This window comes from Sorex fumeus, unplaced genomic scaffold, assembly GCF_029834395.1.
Source record: "Sorex fumeus unplaced genomic scaffold, SorFum_2.1 ptg000043l, whole genome shotgun sequence".
Taxonomy (NCBI): Eukaryota; Metazoa; Chordata; class Mammalia; order Eulipotyphla; family Soricidae; genus Sorex; species Sorex fumeus.
This window is the reverse complement of record NW_026606100.1, coordinates 15,638,636-15,665,206: the sequence shown is the minus strand read 5'-3', so window position 1 is coordinate 15,665,206 and position 26,571 is coordinate 15,638,636. Positions and strand designations below refer to the sequence as shown.

The window sequence follows — 26,571 nt, the reverse complement described above, 5'->3', positions numbered from 1 at the left end:
CAAAGGCCCAGTGAAATACTCAGGCAACCAGTCCAGTCATTTGATGTTGGGGCCCTAACGATGAGGTTTCTCATGACCTTTATGAAGTGTGAAATAACCAAGGCCCCCATGCTGATGTTTGAGAATGCTTCAGGGCCCACCGAGCTATTTCCCTGTCTCTCTTGGAGTTTACTTTTACTTTTGTATATTTAAAGATACAGATTAGTACTTAATTGGGTTAAGACTTACAATTCTATAGTTTATTAGTTGAGGTACCTTTAACTGATATTTACAAATGTATAATGCTACACTCATTTGAGCATATGTTCATAAAGGATTTTTAAATTATGATATGTATACAATGTAAATTATATATACTAAAATACTTTTTAAATATAGTATATGTCAACATATGATACATACTTATATTTATGGTATAAATATGTAGTGCAAATTATATATAAATTAAGTATGCAAAAGTTTTCACATGAGAAGCTGAATATATTTTCTTCAACTCATTACAATCTTCTTAAAATCCTAGTGATGAATGTTTCTTTATGGTTAGTTTTATGATGAATGTAAAGTTTTAATAGAAACATAAAGGGTACTACTCTGATGTGTGATCTTGTCCTTCATAATCCTGCTAACAGTGAAAAAGTAACAGCTATTTTTTTTTTTTTGGTGACATTTTGCTATGCGTAATATTCTTTTCAATGGTTTATAAATGGATTATTATGTATGTAGTTCTGAATTTCTGTATCAAATCATCTTCCTTTGTACTCATATTTATTGCATTGAATTGATTCTTGTTTCTATAGTAAATATTCCACTTTATTTTAGTTTCAGTAGCCTTAAAAGCTCTCCTTCTCATATGATAATGGATAGTCTTAGTTTTGTGTGCTTAGTCCCCACTTAGAATGTGATTTTTCTACTATATGTAGTAGTTTTATTTTTCCTAAAATAAAATAATATATATAGTATTTCTATTTTATTCTTTTTATTCTAATCTACTTACTCTCTATGTACTTATGATGTCAGATATTTCCTATGTTCTTTCCTAGACCATTTCCTGTTGCACAGATGCAACCACTTTAAATCATATTAGTTGATTCCTTTAAGGTCTCTTCATATTTGTAAATAACATGCTTATATTGCTATTTCTTGATTTTTATTAATAGGCTTTATTCTATTAGCTTCTTTCTGTAGAAGATGAGAATTTAGCTTTCATTCATTTTCCAGGCTCGGTAAAACACATGCACATTTTTGAGCTCCCACCCTCTTGAAAGAATATGTCATAATTTTGATTAAATGAATATTTATGTTTATCATATTATGAATAAATGAAAGCATTTAGACTTCAGCCGTACACTATTCATGATCTATGTGTCCTTTCAACATTTAATTTTTTTTATTTTATTAGGTAGTTCACAGTATTTGATTACATTTAACATTCAAACACCAATTCCACCACCATTACACCTTCCCACGAACAAATTTGAGATGTTTCCATCTCCAGCCCAGATCCCCGTCCCAAAGCACAACTGAAATAATATATTTCGTATTATCTGTTATGAAGAACTGCTGAAAATGCTTACAAAAAAAGTATTCATATAGGAAACAGTGTGAAGATTGTTCTATTTTGGCAGGGGCCATTAAGACATTCTTTAGGATATCACTAACATGTTGTTAAAGGTTGAGTGATGTGAGCTTTAGTATATATATATATATATATATATGTGAAAATATGTATATATGCATTATGTATATATTTTCCTCTATGATTCTTTGCCTACTATCTGAACCCCATCAAATCTGGTGTGGTACTTATGGAGAATGGGTAGGGAGTGTCTTATGATGTGGCATTTGCAGCCGTGCCGTCCAAGAATATGTTCACTCATGTGTGAGGTTCGGCCCGAGTGTGTGGGGAGCAGTCTTGATGTGGTGGGTTTTGGAGGTTTTCAGCTGCTGGGGCTGGGTCCCTTGGGGCGAGGAGGGTCTTACCTGCCCCCCTCTGGGGAACCCTGAGTGACACAGCTTGGTGTGGAGTCCAGTGGTATGGCAATGGCAGGGTTCATGTTATGCTCTCTTCCGGGAGAAAGACCCGTGTTTTTTGGACGTCAACATTTTTTTAATGTGATATTAAGCATATGTTTATTTCAGTCTTTGGATATATTTTGTACTGGAAACAAATTTAATGCTTCCCACTCATAGAATAATTGCCTTTAGATGCAAAGATTTTATGTATTCTATAAATGTTATCCTTTTAGAAATTTCTCTCAGGTCTCTCTGACCAAGTGCCAAGAAACACAAGAATCGAGAACACTACCTTCTAACATTAAAACAACTGAATGTTTCTCAATGAGAACCCTTACAAGTTTGCTTACTATTTGCTCCCTTAAATTTGGGATTCTGTGAACTAGAGTCTGACTCACTCAAAGTGAGTAAAAACACATTCCAGGGGTGTTGGAAATCCCCAACATCCAACAATAATAGAGAAATAAAGATATACCCTATAGGTACAAATATAGGTCTTTCAGGAAAAAAGAAATGAGTATATTTTTTACCCAAGAGGATATTAAGTATTGTGGCTTAACATAGCATGAAGGTTTGGGGGTGGGAGGCTGTTTATTGAATTATTTTATTTTTATCTTAAAGGAAATTTTACTTTGTCCTTTTAAAAGGGAGCCACAATATGAATCAAAGGACTAAACTGAATGCCTAACAGGTAGAAGATTCAAAACTCAGTCGTTGGTATTGGTTGAGACTGTGTAGCATGGAGTGTAGCCCTCACGGCCCTGAGCGCCACAGTGTTGGGTTGAGCACTGAACCATCAGCCCTGTACTGCTGGGTAGAACACAGTGGGAGTGGCCTCCACAAAATATAAAAGGTAAAGGTAAAGGCCCTCCCGTTGATCGTCGATTTGCTCGAGCGGGCCCAGTAACATCTCCATTGGAGACTTTGTGGTTACTGTGTCTGGCATATCGAATACTCTTGGTAGCTTGCCGGGCTCTCCAAGAGGGGCGGAGGAATCGAACTCGGGTAGGCCATGTTGGCCACTTGTAAGGCGAACGCCCTACCCGCTGTGCTATCGCTCCAGTCACAAAATATATATATCACTTAATCCCCATTATTCATTGATTTATTCGAGCGGGTGCCAGTAACGTCTCCATTCATCCCAGTTGCATGCTAGCGTAGCCCAATGGTATCCGTTCGTTCTAGGAACATGCAGAGCTTCAAACCGATCATTTAGGGTCTTGACGAAGAAGTCTGACCATCTTATAGGTGGGCGTCCACGTGATCTTTTGATGTCCCGTGGAATCCAATCAGTAATGACTCTAGTCCAGCGGTTGTCTGTAAACCTCACTACGTGTCCAGCCCATCTGATTTTTGATGTCTTGGCAAATGAGACAGCGTCACTTATTCTTGAGCATTGACGAAGATCAGAACTCCAGATTCTATCTCTCATTTGAGTGAATCGTGATATTCCAAGCATAGTTCTTTCAATTCCTCTTTGAGAGACCCGAATAGCGTTCTCATCCTGTTTTCGTAGGGTCCAGGTCTCTGAGGCATATGTTAATGCAGGAAGAATAGTGGAATCAAAGAGATGTACTTGTAGTTGGAGGTTCTTTGTCCTTTTAGTTATTTCTTCAATGCTATTGAAGGCATTCCAAGCCGCTCTCTTCCTCCTGCGCAACTCAGGTGCCAGGTCATTCATCATGTTGATTTCTCGACCTAGGTATATATAACTGTTGCATTCGGAGATGGTGGTTTCTTTGAGAGCGAATGGAGCATCAGGAACAAGGCTGTTTCTCATAAACATTGTCTTCGCAAGATTCAACTGTAGTCCGACCTTTCCACATTCACGGTCAAAGTCGGCCAGCATTTGTGCCGCTTGGCTGATGTTTGGTGTTATTAGAACGATGTCATCAGCAAAGCGGAGGTGGTGTAGTTGCTGACCATCTATCTTCACTCCCATGTTTTCCCATTCCAGTCGTTGCATGATGTTCTCGAGGGTGGCACTGAAGAGTTTTGGTGAAATGGTATCACCCTGTCGAACCCCTCTCTTGATATGGATGATTACTTCTTTGTAGAATGGTGAGATCTTGGTAGTGAATCCACAATAGAGCTCACGAAGGATCCTGATGTATTGAGTTTGTACGCCCTGATTGGCTAGGGCTTCCATGACCGCTTCCGTCTCAACAGAATCAAAGGCCTTCTTTAAATCAATGAACGTTAGACAGAGCGGCATCTTGAACTCCCGAGATACCTCAATGAGCTTGGTTATTGTGTGGATATGGTCGATGGTACTGAATCCTTTTCGGAATCCAGCTTGTTCACATGGTTGTCCTTCATCTAGTGTTCTGCTAATCCTATTAAGGATGACTCGAGTGAATAGTTTGTAGATGACAGACAATAGGTAGATTGGGCGATAGTTGCCAATGTCGTGGATGTCTCCTTTCTTGTATAGTAGTACAGTCCTGCTGGTTTTCCACTGGGATGGAACCTTGCATTCAGACAGGTAGCGTGTGAAGAGTCGAGCCAATGTATTGATGAGTACTGATGGTAAGTTCTTCAGGTGTTCAGGTCTGATCTTGTCTGGGCCAGGTGCTCTTTGTTTCTTTACCAACGAGATGGCATGTTGGATTTCGGAAGGGAGAACATTGGGAACGACATATCCATCATGTGGTATGTGGTATGTGGGCAAGTGGATGTGGCTATTAAAGAGATCTGAGTAGAAGTCATGAATAATCATCTCCATTGCCCTTCTGGAAGATGTGATAGATCCATCATGATGTCGGAGGGCAGTCATCTTGGTTTTGTAGTTGGTGAAGGACAGGCGGGCATTACGAATGTTTTTCCCAGCTTCTGCTGCATCTACCAGTACTGCTGTTCTCCTGTTTTTGAGGTCATCCTTGATGGCTACTCTGCACTGTTTTGCCAGTTCGGATGTTCGCTTGTGGTTGCCTGAGGCATGTGCCAAGCCACGTTGGCGAATAAGTTCAAGAGTGTTCGACGAAAGACGGTTTTTTGTGGTTATCTCTCTCTTGGCATTCCTTGCAAAATCATGGAGGTGCTGAATCATTCGATCGTATTCCTCATCAATGTTGTCAATGACGGCATCTTCCCATGTTGCCGCAATAGAGCCAAAGAGCTCCCAGTTGGTGGTTGTTCTGGGAGTCCTCTTCTTACACCTTGTATTCTTTTCTCCTCGTTCTGTGAGGTAGAATTTTGCACGAAGAAGACGGTGGTCTGATCCCATTTGGAATTTTGGGACAACAGCAACATCGGTTAGGCAAAACCGCCAATTGAATATGATGTGGTCTATTTCATTGTGGAACCGTCCATCGGGAGACTCCCATGTCCAACGTTTAGATTCAGCCTTTTGGAATTGTGAGTTACCATGGAAGGTTTTGGTTGACATGATGAACTCAGACAGTCTGTCACCCTGTTCATTCCATTCCAGGCCATGGGTTCCGATGTGGAGTTCATCGACTGATCTTCTTGGTCCTATCTTGGCATTAAAATCACCAACAATGATCTTGTAGAAGGTGTGATCTTCTTTATAGAACTTCTCCAGCTCCATGTAGGATTTCTCAGTTTATCTTTCACCATAACTGGATTTTGGTGCATAGACAACAAAGATAGAAACTGTCAGTAGTGAGCCACATCTATTCAAGTGTAATCGTCCGATTCGGGTTGTTAGGCATTCGAATGAATCAATGCTCGTGACTAAGTTTGTGTTGACAAGGATACCGACACCACCGACACCTCTTTTATCACATGTTCCAAGGAACAGTTCTTCTCCAGTGTCAAAAACAGCATGATGGGATTGATGTCTTCTCGTTTCGGTCAGACCAATGATGTCGTACTTGATCTTTCGCGCTTGTACCATAAGGTCTTCAATGGATGCAGTAGATGCCAGCGTACGAGCATTAAAAGTACAGACAATCATTTTTGTTTTTCTGCGTTTTGGCAGCCTATGTCTACCTTGGTGTTTTATCAGCCTCTCCTTCCATATCCTTCTCGACTCTGCATATTCAGGGTTAGGGAAATGAGATCCATTTATTACTGGATTTGGCATATCAATTTGGTCTTTTTGGCATAGACCACGGATAGCTTGCCAGGCTCTGCCGTGCAGGTTGGATATTTAAGTACCCTGAAAACTTAGAGAGAAGTAAATAAATATCACTCCCGGGAGCTTGTTGTGATAATCTCTGGATCCTGGCCGTTGTTGGGGTTACACGGCAGTTGGAGGGTGTAACTGTCTAGCTACTGACAGGTCCAGTCCCAAACCGTGCAGGCTTAGAGATCTCAGCCCCGGGTCCCACACACCTGGGTTCCTCTGCCAGTTCTGTTATGTCTGAGGCTTATCCAAGTGTGTGGAGAGTGGCCCCAGTAAGGCCTTGGTTGGGGCCTGGAGGTCTTCAGCTGTTGGGCCCTGGCGAGGATAGTCAGACACAGGGTAGGAGACTCTGCCTTGTGCTCTCCCGGGAGCTTGTTTTGATAATCTCTGGATCCTGGCCGTTGTTGGGGTTACACGGCAATTGGAGGGTGTAACTGTCTAGCTACTGACAGGTCCAGTCTCAAACCGTGCAGGCTTGGAGATCTCAGCCCCGGGTCCCACACACCTGGGTTCCTCTGCCAGTTCTGTTATGTCTGAGGCTTATCCAAGTGTGTGGAGAGTGGCCCCAGTAAGGCCTTGGTTGGGGTCTGGAGGTCTTCAGCTGTTGGGCCCTGGCGAGGATAGTCAGACACAGGGTAGGAGACTCTGCCTTGTGCTCTCTCGGGAGCTTGTTGTGATAATTTCTGAATCCTGGCCGTTGTTGGGGTACACGGCAGTTGGAGGGTGTAACTGTCTAGCTACTGACAGGTCCAGTCCCAAACCGTGCAGGCTTGGAGATCTCAGCCCCGGGTCCCATATAATAAATAATAAATAATAAATAAATAATACTAAAGAAATAATAAACAGATCCGAGAAAACGTCTGTCTCTTCTCTACCTAGTATAATCGGCACCTGTGCTCCCATAGTCCACATTGTATGGTAGCCCCTCTAGGACCAGTTTGATTTTCTGTGGTTGAAAGAACTGGCTGGGTCATTGACCTGCAGTTTCACTTCTGTATTTTCAACGTGCATGGAAATTTTGGACAAAATTACTCATTAGGTATAATGTGCTGCAGAACTGAATTCTGTTTTCTTTCCAAAGGTTCTACTTAAGTTTGTCCATTAGGGTTAGTTACTTCCCTACCACGGTGATTGAGGCTTTACTATTACTCTTTGGAAAGTGTTCTTCAGTAAGATCTTTTTGAATGTTGGGCTGTTGAGTTGTTCCTCTTAATTTTTTTTTTTTTTGGTTTTGGGGTCACACCCGGCGATGCTCAGGGATTACTCCTGGTTCTGCACTCAGGAATGGCTCCTGGCAGTGCTTGAGGGATGTGGGGAATGAACCAGGTCAGTCGCATGCAAGGCAGAAAACATACCCACTGTATTATTGCTCCCGCCCCCTGTTCCTCTTAATTTTCTAACATTTATTTTCCCAAACCCACACCTATCATTGACTATATATTATGGTATATTTGCCAATTTATCTCCCATTAAATTTATCATTGCACAATAATGGTATTTCAAAAACGTTTCTTCATAATCTAAATATATTTTTCCTTGTTGGTTTTGGGGCAATACTAATTATTTTCAAGGCCTACTCCTAGCTCTGAGCTCAGGTATCATTCCCAGTTGAACTTGGGGTACTCTGTAGTTCTAGGAAATGAACTGGGGCCTCCCATGTACAAAGCTGCAATCTAGCCCCAATGAGCACTTTCTCAGGCTCTCTAAATGTATTTGTAAGCCAGTTGGTTTCTATAAGAAGAAAAAACTCATTCTTGGGGACTTTGTGTTTTCTAGTAATAACTCATCAATATTTCTTAATTTTGGTGATTGTGTTGAACTACGATAAAGAAGATCTGTGTTGCAAGAAATAAACACTGAGCATTCAGGAGTCATGGAGCAGCAAATGGGCTAGGAAAAAGGTTTATTTTTTTCTGTTCCTACAACTTCTCATTAAATTTGACATTGTTTCAAAGAACAGCCCACAGGAAAAAAATTCTTTCCTCCTAAGAAATAATAATTCTAAAGGAACTGGGATCTGAAGTGAGAATTCTATTTATGTGGGGTTTTACACTAATAATTAAATTGCTATAGAGCTGAGAGAGAAAACACTTCTAACAATGCTGCTGGGATGTATAGTTTTCATGATTTTCTGTCTTGACAGTTTTTTGTTTGTTTGTTTTGGGACCACTCCTGGTGGTACTCAGAGATTACTCCCGCTCTGCACTCAGATATCATTCCTGGTTGATTACTCCTGTCAGGGTTTGGGGGACCATATTGTGCTAGGGATTGAACCCAGGTCAGCAGTATGCAAGGCAAACACCCTACATGCTGTACGATTGCTTTGGTCATGCTTCTAAGATATTTTTATTTTATTCAGGAGGGGAGGGTGCTGGAGAGATATGGGACTTCGTGTACATGTCTCGCATCTAACTGGCTTTAGTACCATCCAAAATACTTGATGTAGGCCTGGAGCAGCATGAGAATCTTTAGGGTCGTCTATGTAATCCCTAGTGACATCGTATTCTCTACCTAGGCACTGGCATGAACTGATGGCCTAGCTGGCTAAAAAATCCTGGGGGAGGAGGGGAGGCAAAGGAATGGAATGCTACTTTGGAGGCCTCTGAAAATAAGCAAATAAAACGGGAAAAGGTAGTAATAGAATTTATTTCTCTCCTAGTCAATTTTTAAAATAAATTTTTGCATGAATCACCTTTTATTTAAGGGTCTAAAGTTTCTATTTGAAAATTCTTGAGAAGTCTCAGCCTGTACCAGTTCCTTGCATAGAATCAACAATAAATGTTTTTACAGAAAAAGGAAAGGGAAGCCCTAGATCAGTATCTTGGCTTCATAAATATTAAATAATGGTAGACACTGCTATTATTATTTTTAAAGTTAAAAATGTAATATCTCTATAAAATGAGATAATAAGTCATGCAGAGGATATCCTATCATTTGCAAGATGACAGTAAAATTGGATGGTTAGAGAAAGACAGTGTTTGTTGTATATAAGATCTTAAAAAATGGTACCTGTAGAAACTGTGAGTAGAATGTGACTACCAGGACTGGAAATTGGGGGAAATGGGGAGGAATTTGTCAAAGTATACAAAGTTATAAATTAAATAAATTTTCACACGGTGACAAAGATTGTTAATACTTGAAATTTTCTGCAAGTAGAGCCTAATTGTTCTTTTCAAACACACAGAGATATAGCTACATGAGATAATGAATGAGTTAATAAACTTGGTTGTGGAAATCTTTTCACAACATGTGCATACATATCAATTCATTGCACTATACATTTTAAATATTAGTTATTCTATTAATAATGCATCTATAAAGATAGCATCAATATGATTAAATAGTAAACAATAGTATATAGTAAACAAATTAATAATAAATGCACTGCATAATAAAGCATTTTAATAAGATTCAAACCTAACCTGTTATATAAGATTTTCATTATTTTAATATATATTCAGAAATTTAAACCATGACAGCTTCAATTAATTATGAAATAAGATAGAAAGAACTGAACTGTATTATTAGACAATGGTTTTGAATTAATCATTTTTTTAGAACCCAAGAATATTTCTGGACATCAACTCAATAGGCATTTATTGAATGAACTGTTACAGATGAAAGCTATGTGTGTGTGTGTGTGTGTGTGTGTGTGGTCACGTAATGTGTTCAATACTTCTAAGTGGAAAAATGTGTTTGGGCAGAAGTGTTATAAGTATTTGCAAGTTCACTTATCCTGCAGCAATTTATTTGACAAAATGATAGAGAGGCTATTTTTTCTTTTATCTTTTTTTTTTTTTGTCTCTTACTAGGTAAAATGGGCTGGAGCAATAGCACAGCTGGTAGGGCGTTTGCCTTGCATGTTGCAAACCAGGGTTCGATTCTTCCACCCCTATCAGAGAGCCCGGCAAGCTACCGAGAGTATCTCACCCGCATGGCAATGCCTGGCAAGCTACCCGTGATGTATTCTATATGCAAAAAAAAAAAAAAAAAAGGAAAACAGAAACAACAAGTCTCAGAATGGTAATGTTACTGGTGCCCGCTGGAGCAAATCACTGAACAATGGGAGGACAGTGCTACTAGGTAAAATAGTACAATAATGCTAAAGTATATGATATTGATGTTCAAAGTTACTGCTCCCTTATCTAAACTGTTTATTCATTTTAATTGTTATTTTCATTGTGACGCTAGAACCTATCTTATTCTTTATATCAATAAATGAGGAAAGAGGATTTAAATAACTACTAGGATTTGAATAATCCATAACAAACAAGAACACTGATATCAAAGTACCCTGACCCTGGAGAAAATTGCCAGGCACCTGATATTTGATTTTTATTGTGAATGTTTAATTTAGAGATAATTCATGCACAAAGGTTTGCAGATGTCTGACACTGTTGTTGGTAAAGTTCTCCAGTCCTTCATAGCAGGACCAGCACAGCAATGTACTTGAAATCAAGTGTGTCCCGAGAGCAACAGAGATAGACAGGATTCTACTTATAACTTGTCTTATTGAATGTATAGGAGACAGGACACATTTTTGAAGTCGATTCCTTGCAGCAGTAATACATAGCTTTATACATGGGTCTTGCATACAGGCTGACCTGGTTTTGATATGTTCCCCAAACCTGTCAGAAATGATCTCTGAGCTCAGACCCAAGAAACAGGTGTGACTATGGGCCTCTGAGCACTAATATGTGTGGCTCAAAATTTAAGACAATTCAATTTTCACCATTCAAATTTATTTTGCATTTATTTATTGAGAAGTAAAATCAATGTATGGGGAAAATAAAGGAAGGGAATGAAAGAGTTATATTTGGATATGTCACTTATCACTTAACTTAACTTCCCGTTAGTCGTCGATTTGCTCGAGCGGGCGCCAGTAACGTCTCCATTTGTCCCTGTCGCGTGCTAGTGTAGCCCAATGGCATCTCTTCGCTCCGGGAACATGGAGGGCCTCAAACCAATCGTTCATGATCTTGACAAAGAAGTCTGACCTTCTGGTAGGTGGGCGGCCACGCGGTCTCTTGACATCCCGTGGAATCCAATCAGTAACAGCTCTAGTCCAACGGTCGTCTTTAAATCTCATTACGTGACCAGCCCATCTGATTTTCGACACCTTGGCATATGAGACAGCGTCCCTGATCCTTGATCGTCGACGGATGTCAGAACTCCGGATTCGTTCTCTCATTTGAGTGAAACGTGTTATTCCAAGCATAGCTCTTTCTATTCTTCTTTGGGAGACCTGAATGGCGTTCTCATCTTGTTTGCGTAGGGCCCAGGTCTCTGAGGCATATGTTAATGCAGGAAGAACAGTGGAATCAAAGAGATGTGCCCGGAGCCGGAGGATATGTACTCGAAAGAATATGAGCTATTCCTGGATGGATGTGGAGCAAAGGACACACCCTAAGCAGGGAAGTGCAGGACCTTTCTCCATTCTCGGAAAATGGTCCTAAAGTATGAAAGTCCACCTTTCAGGAGAGAAGATGTGGGTGACATTCACATGCCTTTACCACTGCCAAATCAGTTTATATAATTTTCTCAAACTCTCATCCCAGTCTGTTGCCAAGGTGGTTGCCAAGGGGCAGAGCTTGGAGCAGTTGAGGGTCTTCTTTGGATATTCTTCATGTGCCTTTCTTCCTGATGTGGAGATTCTTCTCTGTGAACCATGCACTTCTCTCTCTGGAAGCCATCCTTACACCTGGCAGTGAATTCTATATCTTTGTGACTTTCTGACTCCAGAGACAGTTCTTTTGGATCAAAGGCTTAAGGTCTTTGGGCTGGTTTGGATTTCACAAATTTTCCCATTGCATATTACCAGGGTTCCAGTACATACCTGCCTGCTTTTTAAATAATTATTTGTTGGTCTATTTGTTTGCCCTTTTAAAAATACTCTCAGGGCTTGAGTGAGCCCCAGACAATTTAATTAATAAACAATAATCTTCTTTTCAACTGATTTATCTGAATTGAAAGAGTTAGTGTGTACTACTAGGTAATTTACTTTGACAACTACTTTCACACAAATAGAGCAAAAGCTTTCTGAAAACATCAATTGTATTGTAGTATTCAGTTCAAACAGAGTCTTTGACCTGAATTGTTTGGAACTAGAGAAAATAATAGATTTGATGGTTGTAATTCATTTATAAAATTGTTTACTGGTATCTTGCAAATGTCTTTTAGAAAAACGTTTTGGGTCATTTTATATTAGGTCATTCTACTTATAGTTATTCATACAATAGTTGACAAATATTTGCTTCATATCATCCTACTGGTATTTATTTTAGTTGAAAACATGAAAATGATGAAAAATATTAATTCAGATTCTGATAATATTTTGAGTAGGAGTTCAGTTACTGAGATCTATTTTCTCCTCTTGTTTTGTTTTTGTTTTGAAGCCACACCTGGCTCTGTTTAGGGTTTACTGCTATCTCTGCACTCAAGAATCACTCCTTGGTGCTAAGTGTTGGGGGACCACGTTGGATACCAGGGATCTAACCAGGTACTCAGTATGGACAAAAATAGGGTCAGTAAGTGCAAGCAAGTAAGTGTCTTACCCCTTCTCTCATGATGTCTTTGTATGTTTAGTGTGTCTTTTCTCAATTCATTAGATTCTGAAGGAAAAAAGTAAAACTACAGCTGAAGTGATTGTGCAAAAGTCAAGAAACTTGTTTTGAGTGTAGCTGATCACAGTTAAATCTCAACAACCACAGATGGTGTACGAGTCCCCCTAGGAGTGATCCTTGAATACAGAGGAGTCAGGAATCAATCATAAGCATCATTAATGTAGCCCAGTGCCCATTCTTCCACCAAAAGCAAAAATGATGTAAGCATTGTTTTTGATCCACTAACATATCACACTTGATCACTTGACATCCCATTACTCATTGATTTGCTTGAGCGGGTGCCAGTAACATCTCCATTCATCCCTGTCACATGCTAATGTAGCCCAATGGCATCTGAAATGGTATCACCCTGCCGAACCCCTCTCAATGTCAATGATCACCTCCCTGTAGAATGGTGATATCCTGGTAGTGAATCTGCAATACACCTCACATAGGATCCTGATGTATTGACTTTGAATGCCCTGTTTGGCTAGGGCCTTAATGACCACTTCTGTCTCAACAGAATCAAAGGCCTTCTTTAAATCAATGAACGTTATATAGAGCAGCATCTTGAACTCCCGAGAAACCTCAATGAGCTTGGTTATCATGTGGATATGGTTGATCGTGCTGAATCCTTTGCGGAACCCAACTTGCTTGTATGGTTGTCTTTCATCTAGTGTTCTGCCAATCCTGTTCAGGATAACTTGAGTGAACAACTTGTAGATGACAGACAATAGGCAGATCGGGCGATAGTTGCCAATGTCGTGGATGTCTCCCTTCTTGTAAAGTAGTACAGTCCTGCTGGTTTTCCATTGGGATGGAAACTTGCATTCAGACAGGTAGCGTGTGAAGAGCTGAGCCAGTGTATTGATGAGTACTGACGGCAGGTTCTTCAGGTGTTCGTGTCTGACCTTGTCTGGGCCAGATGCTCTTCGATTCTTTACCGACGAAATGGCATGTCAGATTTCAGAAAGAAAAACGTTGGGAGCGACGTATCCATCCTGTGGAATTGGGTATGTGGGCAGGTGGATGTGGCTATCAAAGAGATCTGAGTAGAAGTCATGGATAATCTTCTCCATTGCCCTTCTGGAAAATGTGGTAGAATGATCAGGATGTCGGAGGGCAGTCATCTTGGTCTTGTAGTTGGCCAAGGACAGGCGGGTGTTGCGAATGCTTTTCCCAGCTTCTGCCGCATCTGCCAGCACTGCTGCTCTTCTCTCTTTGAGGTCTTCCTTGATCGCGTCTCTGCACTGCTTTGTGAGCTTGGACCTTTGCTGGTGGTTGCCTGAGGCTTGCGCCAAGCCACGTTGGCAAATGAGCTTGAGAGTTTTTGAAGACATGCGTCTTTTTGTGGCTATCTCTCTCTTGGCGTTCCTTGCACAATCATGGAGGTGCTGAACCAGTCGATCGTATTCCTCGTCAATGTTGTCAACGATGGCATCTTCCCATGTTGCTGCAATAGTGCCAAAGAGCTCCCAGTTGGTGGTCGTTCTGGGAGTTCTCTTCTTAAACTTTGCAGCCCTTTCTCCCCACTCTGTGAAGTAGAATTTTGCATGAAGGAGATGGTGATCCAATCCCATTTGGAATTTTGGGACAACAGCGACATCGGTCAGGCAAGACCATCAATTGAATATGATGTGGTCAGTTTCATTGTGGAACTGATCACTGGGAGACTCCCATGTCCAAAATTTAGATTTGGCCTTCTGAAATTATGAGTTACCATGGATGATCTTGGTTGACATGATGAACTCCGACAGTCTCTCACCCTGTTCGTTCCATTCTAGGCCATGGGTTCTGATGTGGAGTTCTTCAGCTGATCTTCTCGGTCCTATCTTGGCATTAAAATCACCAACAATGATCTTGTAGAAGGTGTAATCTTCTTTATAGAACTTCTCCAGCTCCATGTAGAACTTCTCAATTTCTCCTTCATCATAATTGGATGTTGGTGTGTATACTTAGGAAAAAAGGAAAAAAGAAAAACCTGGGGCCAGAGGGATAATACAAGGATCATACTCTTGTCTTACTATGGTATTACCAGCGTCACATGTTGTCCCTTGAGCACTTCAGAAGTGATTTTTGAGTAGAGAGTCATGAATGTGCCTGAGAATTGCATGGTGTGACCCCCAACCTTGCCTCCTGTTGAAAAAAAGTCTGAATTTTTCTGCTACAACTTTTCAGAATGAAGCAATAACGTTTTCTGAATGATTTGTGTAAATTAGACATTTTTCTTTTTCGCTCCACATTTGACCTAATTTAGTTCTAGTTTAGTTCTTTTTATTTGATTTTCCTTCCCATTACCATCCTTTCCCCCTTCCTCCCTCGTCTTCTCCCTTCTTCTCCCCTCTGTTTTGCCTTTCCCTTCCCTCCTCACTCCCGTTTCCTCTTCCATCAGGTAGGGATATGTTCACAGTAGGCTGTCCCCAGGATTTACTGCTAGTTTTGCCCTTAGGAGCGATAGCAGGGCTGGAGCGATAGCACAGCGGTAGGGTGTTCGCCTTACAAGCGGCCAACATGGCCAACCTGAGTTCGATTCCTCCGCCCCTCTCGGAGAGCCCGGCAAGCTACCGAGAGTATTCAATATGCCAGACACAGTAACAACAAAGTCTCCAATGGAGACGTTACTGGGCCCGCTCGAGCAAATCGACGATCAACGGGAGGGCCTTTACCTTTACCTTATTTGCCCTTAGGAATCATTTCTAGAAATTTAGGGAACCATATATAGTGCTGTGGATTGAGCCAGGGTCAGCTACATGCACATCAAGCACCTTACCCCCTTTCTCCATCCCCTTCCCATTTGGAAAGTACAGGTATTTTGGTTCCAGTTTGTCTATTTTCATTAAAATATGCTTTTATGCTTATGAAATAAAGCAGAGACATCTCTCAAAAGGTAATTGTGCCCCTTTAATCAAAAGACCTGTAGTTTGGAGCCAGGAGTTTGACTTACCAGTAGGGAACACACCTTACACACTTGGTGCTCAAGATTCAATCCCATCACACATACAAAGGTAAAAATTAAATGAGTAGACTTTGAATGGCATATTAATATTGGGGCAAAAATACTAAGATAGGTAATAAATTATATCTACTGAAGAAAAGACTAGTTCTTAAATAACTTTATTTGAACTTTTTCTTTTTATTGTTAATAATTATCTATAAATTTACCATAACTATCTAAGTGAGTCTCAGAATTGCTAGCTAAATTTATTGTGATAACCATTTTGCATACCCTTTGCATACATATATTAAATTATTATATTGTGCTCCTTAAACTTATATAATATAATATATTAGCTATAAGTCAGTCAAACTAGAAAATTGGAAGTAATAAATAAAATAATAGTACATAATAAAATAATAATAATAATTAATAATAAATAAAATAATAAAAGAGATAAAAGTTAATAACAAAGGTATAATTGAAGAGGATCGAATAAGAGATATATATTTGATCAGAATGCCCATTTAAAGTAGACTCAGTAGAAAGGTGAAGATAATTAACATGAAAATATAAACATAAATATATATGTATACATATAATCATCTCTCTATGTGTATATATATGTGTAGAAATATAAATGTATGCCTCTTGGAGAGACCAGCAAACTACCGAGAATATCCTGCCTGCACAGGCAGAGTCTGGCAAGCTCCCTGTGGTGTATTTGATATGCCAAAAACAATAATGACTACAGGTCTCATTCCACTGACCCTGAAAGAGCCTCTAATCATGGGAAAAGAGGAGTAGGAAGAAGCTGCTAAAATTTCACGGCTGGGAGGAATAGAGACATTACTGATGCATGCTCGAGTAAATCGATGAACAATGGGATGACAGTGATACAGTGATACAGTGATGTGTAGAAGTGCTTATATATATTTCTGTTTCTATTTTCGTGCTTATTCTCTTTATATATATATATATATATATATATATATATATAGAGAGAGAGAGAGAGAGAGAGAGATGCAGACCTAATTGGGAAATAAGAGAAATAGTCTGGTGTAAGATCATTTTCATAAGGGAAATTGACAGAAAATGATGAAGATGTGCAATGGATTTGGATTTGTGAGGTCTTGTACATAATTCTAATAAATTTGAATTCTCTTTTATGCTTAGTAGAAAATTGGCAACATATTTAAATCATTTTAATGACAAAATAATTTATTTGCTCTCAGAATTACTTTATAATAGATTAGAAGATAGATTGCAGGAGGATTTTGTACGATTCTCTGAGTAGATTCTATTGGAGCAGTCTTGTGTAGAAAAACATAGACATAAAGTACATGTTTTCTGTATAGAATAAAAGTGAAAAAAATCATCTCAAATAGTTTTGCTGGGGCCAGAGAAGTACTGTAATGAGCAGGGCATTGCATGCAGCAGAAGCAAGTTCGATCCCTGATACTACATGTAGTCCCCTGAGCACCACCATGATAAATCCCTGAGTCTTGCCTGAGGTGACTTAAACAACAACAAATTTCCTGTATTTGGGAAATAAGAAAAGTACAGCATTGATAAGGAGGAAGGGGATGGAACAACATGATAAGAAATAAACAAGGTCTGGAAAGTAGAATCAGGCTCATTGTAAAAGGTCTTTTAAGGACTAATAAAAAATTTAGGGGACTTTTTAAAACTTTTTATATGTTTTTTTTTTGGATAAGAAGCCATGGGAAAGTATTTTTAAGGGAATGACGTGATCTGGTTATGAAAAACCAGGTCATCTCTAAGGACTATAGCATAAACTTTGCATGTTGGAAGCATGTATCACATGGGTCCCCGAGGACTGAGTGATCCCTGGGCATAGACTGATGTGTCTCTGAAAACAAACTAACAATAAAACCAACCATGAAATTAGGAAACACCCACTCTTCTTGTTGTATGGAGGGGAAGCTTGATTAGAAAGCTTGATTAGATTTTTTGATTGAAAAAAATCAAAACATTACTGACTAATAAGTCACTGTCACTGTCACTGTCCTCCCGGTGTTCATTGATTTTGCTCAAGCGGGCCCAGAAACATTGTGAGACTTGTTACTGTGTTTGGCATATCGAACACGTCATGGGGAGCTTGCCAGGCTTTTCAGTGCGGGTGAGATACTCTCGGTAACTTGCCAGGCTCTCCGAGAGGGGCAGAGGAATCGAATCCAGCTCGGCCGGGTTGGCTGCAGGCAAGGCAAATGCCCTTCCCGCTGTGCTATCACAAGTGATGATAATATCGCAATGGAAATATTGAAATTATGGGCCAGATGAAGCTGGAGGCCCAGGAACCAAGACACTGTTGTTATTTATTTCTTTCTTTTATGGTGGACCTGGTTTGGATGCCACATGGGAAAATATTTCAAGAAAAGTTAGAAACACAGATTTTTATGTGAAAGCTTTTAAATCATTTGGACATTTTATATAGTATTTCTATCTCTCAACCCATCTATTTTAAAAGAAAATTTATAAAGTGCAATCACAATATATAATATGTGCATTTATTACATAGACATGACTATATCACTAGCATATCCAATTAAATACATGTGTGTAGATTTAATCTCCAGATTTTCTATCAGTACCCTTAGATGACTGATCAAGTTTCTTTGATTTGTAAAATGTAGTGCATTCCTTTCTGAAGGAAAGATGGAACCTTGTATTATAATATTTTAACCTGAAGATTACTTTGTCGATTATGTGCTATTAATAATTTACTTGAATAAAAAGTAAAGCAGTTGCAATTTTAATATTTTCTCTCTAACAACCATCATAGAAATAAAAGTCACACCTTCTCCCCTCAAAACATTTTTATCTCACAGAGATAGAATAGAATGGATTTCTTTTTTCTCTTGGAATATTGTTAATTGGCGACCATGAAGGGCTGGAGCAATAGCACAGCAGTAGGGCGTTTGCCTTGTGCGCAGCCAGCCCGTCCGAGCCGGGTTCAATTCCTCCGTCCCTCTCAGAGAGCCTCGCAAGCTATCGAGAGTATTCAATATGCCAAACACAGTAACAAGAAGTCTCACAATGGAGATGTTACTGGGCCCGCTCGAGCAAATCGATGAAGAACGGGAGGGCAGTGGCAGTGGCATTGTTAATTGGCAAATCACACTATAGACTAGTGGTAGAGTTGGAAAAAGTTATCTGCACTATAAGTGCTATCGCTCCACAGTAGTGGTGAACAAAATGTAACATTCAAGCATTTCAATTAATTTAATTTAAATCAGCTGATTTAAAACAAAATTAAAAAAAATTAAGAGGGCTGGAGCGATTACACAGCGGTAAGGCATTTGCCTTGCACATGGCCAACCAGGTTCAACTCCTCTGCCCCTCTAGGAGAGCCCGGCAAGTTACTGAGAGTATCTCTCCCACACAGCAAAACCTGGCAAGCCACCCATGATGCATTCGATATGCCAAACACAGTAACAACAAATCTCACAATTTGTTATGAGATGTTACTGGTGCCTGCTCCAGCAAATCGATGAATAATGAGAGGACATTGATACAGTGAATGGCTTTTATTTAAAAAAAACTGAGCTATTAAATTTTTATTGCTAATCATGTCACTGTTCATTTCCACATTGCTCACTGTATTCTAAAACATGTTAGGATTTCTTTCTCAAAAATCTCTATCTATTCATTAGTATTAGCAAACAAATGAAATGTAAACTCAGTGAATACAAAGATTTGCTCATCTTTAATTCCCATTGTCTATCAATTGTCCATAGTGGTACTGCTTAGTACATTAAGAAAAAAGCAACAACAAACAGCAAACAAATGACACATTTGAAGGATTGTTGAACTAATCCTAATACAACATTACAAGCAATAAGAGACAGAACATCGAGGTTGTAGCTAAGATGTTAAGAAGCTAACCAAAGAGATCTAACTAAGCATATTTAGAAGAGACAGAATTGAAAAATTTTTTTTAAAAAAGTTAAAGCTATCACCAATAGTACTATCTTCAACAATCGTTACATTTTCAAAAACAGACTTAATTTCTCTGAATGAATCCTATACTTCAACTATAGTTGAAGTATAGGATTCATAACTTCAAATCCTTCGAGCAAACTACTTTTCACCATCACAAACGTACATTTTTTCCTCTTCCTAATCTCCAGCGTGTATCCTGATGGCTCAAATGTAGTACATGATTAGTCTGGATTTGTTTAATTATGGAGAATTGAAAAGAAATTATTTCGCCTCATAAAATACTGTTATCGCACTCGTGTTATTAATGCTTCCGATAATGGCCAATTCGCTTCTGATGCTGCCTAAATGGACAACCATTTCCAAAGAAGCCTCGCTGGCAGTTCGTAAGATACAAAGTCTAGGTTCTGCTCCAGCAAGTAAGGGGTAAAGTCCCAAAGAGCGAAGGTGAAGGGGGGCATTCTGGTCTGTCCTTCACGCCCTACCGAGGTCACTAGTTGCCCCCCACGAGCGGCTCTCCGGCACGGCCATGAATCCAGAGCACAGAAACCAATCTCTTAACTATCTAATTTTTAATAGAAATACTTCCAGGGTTAATAAGTAAAATAGCAGAAATCTAAAACTGCGCGGCCGCAATAGCGGCCACGTGACATCATTTAATTCTTAAACCCAGCTGTAGAAAGCAAATCATTTCACAATGCTTTTTCAGCATGTCTGATTGGGGGGGGGGGGGTCGTAAACTCTAAATAATAATGGTGCATCTTTTATTGAAACGGGGCTGGAGCCATAGCGCAGCGGTAGGGCGTTTGCCTTGCATGCAGCCAACATGGCTGATCCGAGTTCGATTCCTCCGCCCCTCTCAGAGAGCCCGGCAAGCTACTGAGAGTATTCGATATGCCAAACACAGTAACAACAAAGTCTCCAATGGAGACGTTACTGGGCCCGCTCGAGCAAATCGATGAACAACGGGAGGGCCTTTACCTTTACCTTTACCTTTTATTGAAACAATAAATCTAGTCAAAGTAGATAGAGTGTTAACTAGAACTCATCTGCCTCACAGGAATTGGGAGGGGTGGGAAGTGGGGTTCTATTGGGGTTCGCAGGTAAAAATAAGTATTGGTAAAGGGAAATGTGTTTGATATTTACATGACTGAAACCTAAACCTGAAAGCTCTGTAACTTTTCCCACAGTGATTCAATAAATAAATAAATTATAAAAACAAAAACAAAAACAAAGAGCGAAGGTGAAATGCCTCACCTTTGGCCTCCACGGGTCTGGCTTCAGGGCAGCAGCGGGTCTCACGGGAGATTATATTTTAGGTGAGATTATTCTGAGAGGTGGAGTCTGGCCTGGGGCATGGCAGCTCTTTTGGACTGTGGAATTCGGTGACTGCTGGGGCTCTGCTTGGGCGGGAACCAGGCTAAGCTCCCACTCTGATTTGCTGATTTGCCACATCTGGTGAGGCTTGCCAGGCCTGAGACTAGCTGTGGCTTTTGATCTCTTTTGAGGTTTATGTATGTGTCTCTGAAGCAAAGTCGGTGGAAGAGCTTACATGGTAGCACTCGAGTTGGTTCATGGGGGTGACAGCTGTGCTTCTAGGAGTATAATGACCTGTGACAATTATACCAGGTAGATTATTAGATTTTTACCTCTTTAATTGTTTTTCTAGACATGTTTAGGTGATATACAGTGGAACATTTTATTTACTTTCTTCTCTTCTAACTTGTGCTTTTGCACATAGGAAAGCACCTGATTTTGTAGCTTCCCCTTCTACTGTATTGGCATACTGTTCCATATATATATATGCATATATACATGGAATATATATAAATATGTGTTTGAAATATAGAAACATTGTTCAATTCCTCTGCCCCTCTTGGAGAGCCAGCAAGCTACTGAGAGTATCTTGCCCTTATGGCAAAGCCTGGCAAGCTACCCGTGACGTATTTGATATGCCAAAACACAGTAACGAAGTCTGACGATGGAGACGTTACTGGGCCCACTCGAGCAAATAGATGAACAATGGGAGGACAGTGCTATCTATAAGCATATTTATTTATAACATTTTGACACCTGCAAATAATGGCAGTTTTACTTTTTCCAGTTTGGATCCTTTTGTCACTTTATGTTGCTGGATTTCTGTGCCTGTGATATCCAACACGTATGAATTGTAGTAGTGAGAATGTACAAACTTGTTCACCATATAGAGCACTGATTTTAGAGCTGTATCACCCAAGGTGGGCAATGCTGCCACGTGAGAAGTGCTGGCATCAGGGGATCAGATGGCAGTAGCTTGAGGTGCAGCTGGGGAGGGTGTTTTCTGCTTATTTAATTATATATTAAGTATTTGGACTGTATCTCTTTATCTGTTTAAAGAAATTATACTTTCAGGATGTATTTGGGTCTTTTGTTCTTCTTTTTCGTTGAGTCTTCTTCCCTCTCAAAGACAGAAAAGTATCATCTTGAAATTGGTTTAAGTCTAATTTTGGGTGTGTGTGCATTTGGACAGGGTGTTAGTTCCAGAAAAAATACTCATTTTTCTGCTGCTTAGTGAAAATATTCAGCTTTTAAAAAATGTAGTTTTTTTATTTATTCAATGAGAAACTCTCAATTTAAAAATTGCAAAATATTATATTCTAAGATAGAAATAGGTTGAGTCATTTAATGCTAAATAACAGTGCAATTAATGTAGATATATATAAAGTAGATAGAAGTGATGTGGAACATAGAAAACTGAGGGATATGGAAGCAAAATAGAGAGTGTGCAAATGGAAAATGCAGTGGTTGTATTTTTCGGGCTGGAGCGATAGCACAGTGGTAGGGCGTTTGCCTTGCATGCAGCCAATATGGCTGACCTGAGTTTGATTCCTCCACCCCTCTTGGAGAGCCCGGCAAGCTACCAAGAGTATCTTGCCTGCATGGCAAAGCCTGGCAAGCTACCCGTGGAGTATTCAATATGCCAAACACAGTAACAAGTGTCACAATGGAGACGTTACTGGGCCCGCTCGAGCAAATTGATGAATTGTTTTTCAATTTCAATGAACAATTATAGAATATAAAAATATTTGTTACTAAGTTTTCTTATGCTTGAATACTGAAAATAATCATTGTTAGCCAAATAAACTGATACTGTCAATATTTTAAAAAATTAATGATATTTACATAATAAATACATTTTAATCACTAAGTTCTTCCTCATCACTGAAATACATCACTGTCACTGTCCTCCCATTGTTCATTGATTTGCTTGAGCGGGCCCAGTAACATAAGACTTGTTGTTACTGTGTTTGGTATATCCAATACGCCACAGGGAGCTTGCCAGGCTCTGCTGTGCAGGCGAGATACTCTCAGTAACTTGCTGGGCTCTCTGAGAGAGGCAGAGGAATCGAACTCAGGTAGGTCAGCTTGGCCACATGCAAGGCAAATGCCTTACCTGCTGTGCTATTGCTCCTTTATTCTTGGGCGTCTTGAATCATCTGATCTTGAGAGACCTCCTGAATTGGGTTTCCATTTATTTTGTTTTTTTTCAATTTTGGCTTGCTGGTAAGCTATGGCCTGACTACGACTGTCAAGAGAAGTATCTTCACCTTCATCTTCACTCTCTTCATCTTCAATTTCTTCTTCTGGTTCAGGAATTTTCTTCTTTTTTTCTTCTTTCTTTGGAGGTTCACGTTCTCCAAACATATTTTTGCGACAGGCATAACTTAAGTGTCCACTTTCCCCACATTCCTAACACTTAGATTTATCAACGTACTTTTGTCTTCAGATAAACTCAGCTGCTCTTCCATTATCAATAGCAATACTTGCTTTTGTTACTCTACCAAATAATTGTTTGTTATTTATTGACCTGGTGCAATTCTGTGCAGAGTGTCTTTATCCAAAAACAAAATAAATGCTACCCCGTTACTCTTTCTGGTATCTTAATCTTTCATTATAGTAACCTTTACAACTTTGCCATACTTGGAGAATATCCGTAAGTCATTTTTGGTCAGGGAAAATGGCAAGTTGGATACATACATGGTGCTCTTACTTGGGACCAATCCACCACTCATTTCTTCGGGCAGGTGGACCCGGGACCCCTGATGGGCGCAAGCTCTCAGTTCCTGTAGGGCCCTCCCCGTCTCATGTTGCTGGCGACCCCGGGCCACCGCGGTGATGTCTCTCTATTGTGATAGATTTTAAATCAGATACACCTAGATTCAAGGTCTGTCTAATAGTAAATGCTTTTTCCTAGCAAATGTTTGCATATTCTTTCTAAGCCTGTTTGTGTTAAAAGTTTTATACATATATGTATATATTATACATACATATATCATGGTCATGGTCCTCCCATTGTTCATCGATTTGCTCGAGCAGGCCCAGTAACATCTCCGTTGTGACAATTGTTACTGTGTTTAGCATATTGTATATGTCATGGGTAGCTTGCCAGGCTCTTCCGTGCAGGCGAGATACTCTTGGTAGTTGCCGGGCTCTCCAAGAGGAACGGAGGAATCGAACTCGGGTTGACCCTGTTGGCTGCATGCAAGGCAAACGCCCTACCGCTGTGCTATCGTTCCAGCCCCACATACATATGTATGTGTATATATACATACACATAGATAAATTATATATACATGTTAATATTCCTTTGACATGAACTGATTGTTTACAAAGTACCTATTAAGATTCTCTTATTAAATCGGTTAAATTTTGTTTCCTTAACTTTATACCCCAAAAACTGGGCTGGAGCGATAGCACAGCGGTAGGGCATTTGCCTTGCATGCAGCCAACATGGCCGACCCGAGTTCGATTCCTCCGCCCCTCTTGGAGAGCCCGGCAGGCTACCGAGAGTATCTCGCCCACACGGCAGAGCCTGGCAAGCTCCCCATGATGTATTCAATATGCCAAACACAGTAACAACAAAAGTCTCCAATGGAAACGTTACTGGGCCCGCTCGAGCAAATCGATGAACAACGGGAGGACTTTTACTTACTTACTTATACCCCAAAATAGACCTTAAAGATTATTTGAGCTATAGTATTACAGAACATTGTGCTCCCACTATCTGTCTCTGCCTCTGTCTCTTTCTCTATTTTTGTGTCTGTTTTTGTCTCTCTCTCTCTCTCTATGTGTGTGTGTGTGTGTGTGTGTGTGTAGTGTGTATGACATTGTATTTATATATGGCAAGGGAGTAAAAGGAAGACAGCAAAAGGAAGTGGATGACATACAAATTTGTTATCCAAATTTCTTTATTTTTTCATCAGGAATATGAGAATATAGAGATTGGCTTCAGATAGTGCAATAGTAATTCTAAAACTTTTCCAAACTTCAAGTGTTTGCAGAGATATTTTACTTCTTTCCCTGCACCATAAAAAGATTAATATAATTATCTCCAAATGAAAATATTAAATAGATATTCAGAAATTAGTACCAGGCCATTAGTAACAATGTTCTACTGACACATTTTTCTATGTTATTATTACTGATGGAATCAAGGTGCTTGTATTTCATGCTTTAAACAGAATAAGGCATTCTCTTATAGACAGTGTTTATAATACACTTGTAACACATTTTTCAAGATTTTATGAGATAGAAATAGAAGCAATATGAAGTACAGCAGGGTATAAACTTTGACAAAATTGGTTGACAGCTCTCAAAGGTGAAATGGGGTTTGTTTAATCTAAAATTTTAATATGGACAGGATTAAATATACATTGAATAATTGCATCTCTGGGTTTTGCTTTTATTGTTGTTGTCTTTTTGGTGGCTTGCTTCTTTTTTTTAACATCTCTGTTTTTTTAAGAAGGGCATTTATTTTCTTTCTTTTAGTTAGAATATTAGTGCTTGGTTTTCTAAGTTACCAAGGTAAGTGAGGCATCAAGCTATTCTGCAGGAGAGGTCATCTAGAGATAACCTGGAATCTACTTGACAATGCGAAACAGTCTTTTTTGAATCCAGACTTCTAGTTTTCCCATCATGGAACAAATATCTGTCTAATATTCAAATATCTGTCTCTTTTAAACTTGACTATTATAATCTATTTGAATTCATTGTACTAAGATCAGAGGCTGATTGCTCAGTCAAACCCCTATCACATAAATGTAAATAACATAAAGTGACATTTTAAGCCACTAAGGTGTGGAACACATTTTTATTATATGGTTGTTGGTAGGGAACACATACTCTAAAACATAAAATAATTTTTTAAATTATATGTAATATAAAATTACATATAGGAGGAGTGGGGGCCACTTTTAGCAGTGCTCTGAGCTTCCTCCTGGCTCTGTACTAAGTCAGTCCTGGTGGCTTTGGAAGATCATATGCAGTGCCAAGGATGGAACATGGATAAATCACCTGAACTGCTTCGTAATCTCTTTGATTCCTAAAATTCTGTATCTTCAAAAATTCTGCTTATTTATAACCTACCTTTTTGTTACTACTGTTGCCTGCTCATTATTTACACACAGCTGTCAGACCCTTAGTCTTTCCCCCAAGTTTTTTTCTATTGAGTTCTATTCTGAGAGACAAGAAAGGAGAAATATAACTAATATGCTTGTAATCCTAAAATACTAAAATTTATAAGTATAACTAAAAAAACTGAATGTGCTGTGTAAGTTTACAATATTTTAAAACTAAATGAAAAGCACATACAATTTTGATTAAAAACACTTAATCACTTAATCACACTTAACTTCCCGTTAGTCGTCGATTTGCTCGAGCGGGCACCAGTAACGTCTCCATTTGTCCCTGTTGCGTGCTAGTGTAGCCCAATGGCATCTGTTCGCTCCAGGAACATGAAGGGCCTCAAACCGATCGTTCATGATCTTGACGAAGAAGTCTGACCATCTGGTAGGTGGGCGGCCACGCGGTCTCTTGACATCCCGTGGAATCCAATCAGTAACAGCTCTAGTCCAACGGTCGTCTTTAAATCTCATTACGTGATCAGCCCATCTGATTTTCGACACCTTGGCAAATGAGACAGCGTCCCT

The 26,571-nt window shown here is 39.5% G+C and overlaps 1 pseudogene; it reads right to left on the bottom strand.

The window, feature by feature from the left end:
• Positions 1–22,779: 22,779 nt before the first annotated feature.
• LOC130029893 (zinc finger CCHC-type and RNA-binding motif-containing protein 1-like) lies at positions 22,780–23,655 on the bottom strand (annotated as a pseudogene).
• Positions 23,656–26,571: the final 2,916 nt, after the last annotated feature.